At 37.5% G+C, this 4,650-nt stretch overlaps 1 long non-coding RNA gene across 1 annotated transcript; it reads right to left on the bottom strand.

Annotated features, from left to right (window-relative positions):
• Positions 1-1,571: 1,571 nt before the first annotated feature.
• Positions 1,572-3,773, bottom strand: LOC137408794 (uncharacterized). Its single transcript, XR_010980131.1, has 3 exons — positions 3,245-3,773; positions 1,688-1,796; positions 1,572-1,604 (listed from the first exon to the last, which is right to left on the bottom strand). It is a non-coding gene; the product is annotated as an uncharacterized lncRNA (long non-coding RNA).
• Positions 3,774-4,650: the final 877 nt, after the last annotated feature.

Raw genomic sequence — 4,650 nt, 5'->3', positions numbered from 1 at the left:
TTACGATAGGAACTAACCGTTACGATAGGAACTAACCGTTACGATTGGAACTAACCTTTACGATGGGAACTAACCGTTACGATAGGAACTAACAGTTATTATAGGAACTACCCATTACGATAGGAACTAACCGTAAGGATAAGAACTAACCGTTATGATAGAAACTAACCATTACGATAGGAACTAACCGTTATGATAAAAACTAACAGTTATTATAGGAACTAACCGTTATGATAGGAACTAACCGTAAGGATAAGAACTAACCGTTACGATAGGAACTAACCATTACGATAAGAACTAACCGTTACGATAGGAACTAACCATTACGATAGCAACTAAACGTTATGATAGGAACTAACCGTAACGATAGGAACTAACCGTTATGATAGGCACTAACCGTAAGGATAGGAACTAACCGTAAGGATAGGAATTAACCGTTTTGATAGAAACTAACCGTAAGGATAGGAACTAACCGTTATCATAAGAACTAACCGCAAGGATAGGAACTAACCGTTACGATAGGAACTAACCGTTACGATAGGAACTAACCGTTAAGATAGGAACTAACGGTTATGATAGGAACTAACCGTTTTGATAGGAACTAACCGTAAGAATAGGAACTAACCGTTACGATAGGAACTAACCGTTACGATGGGAACTAACCGTTACGATAGGAACTAACCGTTACGATAGGAACTAACCGTTACGATTGGAACTAACAGTTATTATAGGAACTACCCATTATGATAGGAACTAACCGTAAGGATAAGAACTAACCGTTATGATAGAAACTAACCATTACGATAGGAACTAACCGTTATGATAAGAACTAACCGTAACGATAGGAACTAACCGTTATGATAGGCACTAACCGTAAGGATAGGAACTAACCGTAAGGATAGGAATTAACCGTTTTGACAGGAACTAACCGTAAGGATAGGAACTAACCGTTATCATAAGAACTAACCGCAAGGATAGGAACTAACCGTTACGATAGGAACTAACCGTTATGATAGGAACTAACGGTTATGATAGGAACTAACCGTTTTGATAGGAACTAACCGAAAGAATAGGAACTAACCGTTACGATAGGAACTAACCGTTACGATGGGAACTAACCGTTACAATAGGAACTAACCGTTACGATAGCAACTAACCGTTACGATTGGAACTAACCGTTATGATAGGAACTAACCTTTACGATAGGAACTAACCGTTACGATAGGAACTAACAGTTATTATAGGAACTACCCATTACGATAGGAACTAACTGTTATGATAGGAACTAACCGTTATGATAGGAACTAACTGTAATATCTTATGTTGGACAGTTTGACTGTATGTGTGGTAGAGAAGGTAACAAGTAGCCATATAAATGTAATTGCATCTGAAAGCAAGTATGAGTCGAGCTAGGCTTACCTGAGCACTGTTATACGTACATTTAGCTCCAGCTCGGATGTCCCACATTTTGACAAATGAATTGGAGACAGTGTAGACAAGCCGGTTGACCTCGCAATATCGAACTTTGGAGACATAGTTAGGGTGGTCACCAAGACACAAAACTTCTTAACCAATTGACATGTTCCACACTTTGCACGTCAAGTCTGCGAGACAAAAGGAAACGCAGGTCAATTATGAGGTATTAGAATATGTTAGTGCGTTAGATTAGAGTCAACTTGACACTTACCTTTACTGCCAGAAACCAAAAGATTGTCGGCGGCACATATAGATAGTACAGCCTTTGTGTGACCAACTGCCTTATTTACACATATGAGACTCTGGTTGGAGCTTGTCACCTGCAAGAGACCCACCCAAATGAAAACATGTAAATTTAAGTAACAATGTTGCTGAGCTTCTAGTAACAACATCGCTATTACAATTTGATAAGGTTACACATACATAGCTCTTAGACAGAAACCAATCATACCTCCTATAAATGATCTACTGCAGGTATAAAGATGACTCGAAAATATCTTCACCCCAATGTTCTATTAGTGAAATTTTTTACGTCAATCGTTTTAAAGGCTTATGGGGAATAAAAATTATGCTTTCAACATATAATTATTTTACTTGCATATCGTGTAGTTAGTCTAATGCTAATTTAATGCTCTCTAGCCATTTTACTATATCAAAGAGTGCATCGCTTAGCCTAGAAAAACTAACATTAAAATCATAACGATTCCTAAAATTATTATTTTCTTGTAAAGAAGAGGTGCTGCAGTCCGTGGTTTGGTGTGCTACTAGAACACCAAAGGCAAAAAGTGGGGCTAGTTGGAAGAGTAGCGATTTGCCAACTCATAGCAATCAAAATAGAGGCTCATGAAGCAACGCGCTACAATAGGAGTACTTTGGAGCAGCATCACTCAATATTATCGTCATAAATAAACCTCTCCAAGTCGTTATACAATGGGACTACTATGGACTACGAATGCCTATTGTTTGCTCATCTGGCTCATCACTCGTGTTGTTTGAAAAGCAAACATTTGTAAGCACTTGCTTAGTTACAAGTTACTCCTAGGATGCCATGGCTAGTATCACCTCTCTAGTCAAGATACACAAGGTCATAAGGTCAATTGCCCAACTAGTTGCCTAGATTGTGTATAGATTGTGTGTAGACAAGTGTACCAGACACATGATGTAGCGAGGTTGTTTACAATACATTGTCGCATGGTAAAAATCATAGACTACAGAAAACGTATTGTAGGGCCATTCAAAAGGTTTACGCATTGGGCTTTTATCTAAGAGCTGATAACGCCAAAATTGAGTTGGCCCCTTCAAGGCAGTGAAACGCATCTGTTATAACAAACCACTCTGCGATTTGGTGCGCACTCTTTGTTAATTCTTGCTATTTGAGACTAACAACACTAATTCTAGCCTGAGTTTCTAATTTCTAAGAGATGCAATATTCCTATTTAGTCCAACGTGAGCCGAATAGTATATCTTTAGGGGAATGGCATTAGGGCAACTGTTTGTTCAGTCTGAGACTTTTTGCAGCAGTACTCAGTAAGCAATGCTCTAGAAACACGCGACTGTTCATCATCGTGATTATGAAATGTTTTTTCCATGCTCAGTTAATATTTGTTTTTGAATGATTTTAATGATGTTGGAGGTATCACAGTAAGTTAGTATTAGGCTGTATAGACTCACATACATGCAAATCCAGCTCATAATTTGTTAGTCAACACATGAAGACAATTACGTAAGTAGTTCAACGGGTTAAACTTGAAAACTTGGGCCTCATTACTTTGTCACAGCTGCTGACGGTGCCAAAGCTCTGCGCCTTTTTATTTTGTGTGCCGCCAGTTTGTGTGTTGGTGAGCCTCATGAATACATTAGTACTGTCAGAGTCCTGGAGTGGCTGGCGTCTCCTGCTCAGCGATGGCGAGGATGGGGGTGTCAACAGCACGTCTTTTATTTCAGAAGTGGTCAACTGTGATTTATCTCTGCTGAAATTAAAATAGCAGAATAAAATTCAGCCTGCAGAGCAAGAGAATCATTATAGCTCATAGTGCAAAATGGAATATTTAAATTTGGAGAGACACTTTCATGAACTTTTTTATACTAAAATTTAAGGCTATACCAGTTACAGAATTGTCACCCTTTTATTAACACACTTCTTTGTTTAAGTGAAATCTCTCCTGACAGCTCTGCCAGGTCTTCTTGAAGATGGTCAGACTCTACAAGAATTAGAAATGATAAAAACCAGCTGATTATATCAAGTCCTGATGAGCATATGAAGGTTTTAGCAATGCTTTCGACCAGTATTCATATGGGTAGAATAGCACCAGTGTATATACGTATATGGGTAGAATAGTTACCAGTGTATATACGTATATGGGTAGAATAGTACCGGTATCTATACGTATATGGGTAGAATTGTACCGGTATCTATATGGGTGCTATTCTACCTAGTATAGATACTGGGTAGAATAGTATCTATATGGGTAATCTTGGCCTTGACCTTTAAACGGTTGCATCAACCAAGGGTGATCAACTGATCAAGGCGGCAAAAGAAATTAACTGAAAGCAGCTGTCATATATGTTATAGCAGTTGTTATATATGTTATAGCAGTTGTTATATATGTTATAGCAGTTGTTATATATGTTATAGCAGCTGTTATATATGTTATAGTAGCTGTTATATATGATATAGCAGCTGTTATATATGTCAAAATATGATGCTAGTAAGCGATCAATGAAAGTAATCTAGACTTGCACACTACGCTTACTGCTTCTAGCGAGCTGCTCTTCCTTGTGTTAGTCTAGCAAAACATTATCGAATTAATTGTTACATGATATACCTTACCCGCCTTGGCTTATTATGGCATAGACTTATTATGGCAATAACTCACTTAACAAGTTGTATACCATTACTGTTAACAAACTGTAGATTTCACCTTAGTTGGTGGTCTTTAATACTTCTGAAAAACTCAGACTTTGCCCCCAAGTGAACAATAGTCTAGAGACACCTCATTTAATACTCTAACATAGAATTCAATTCTTTTTTAAAAATTACAGATAAATAATTTATAGATAGGCTAACTTTCAATATTATTTGCGTTCAACAAAGTTTACATAAGTTGGTCAAGCACAATGTTCAAATACTATTTGACGAAGAAAAATGTAACTAGCAGTTGTGACAGAGCTAAA

The sequence above is a fragment of the Watersipora subatra genome, chromosome 11 (assembly GCF_963576615.1).
Source record: "Watersipora subatra chromosome 11, tzWatSuba1.1, whole genome shotgun sequence".
NCBI lineage: Eukaryota > Metazoa > Bryozoa > Gymnolaemata > Cheilostomatida > Watersiporidae > Watersipora > Watersipora subatra.
Note: the sequence above shows the minus strand (reverse complement) of the source record. Positions and strands in the feature narration are given on the sequence as shown.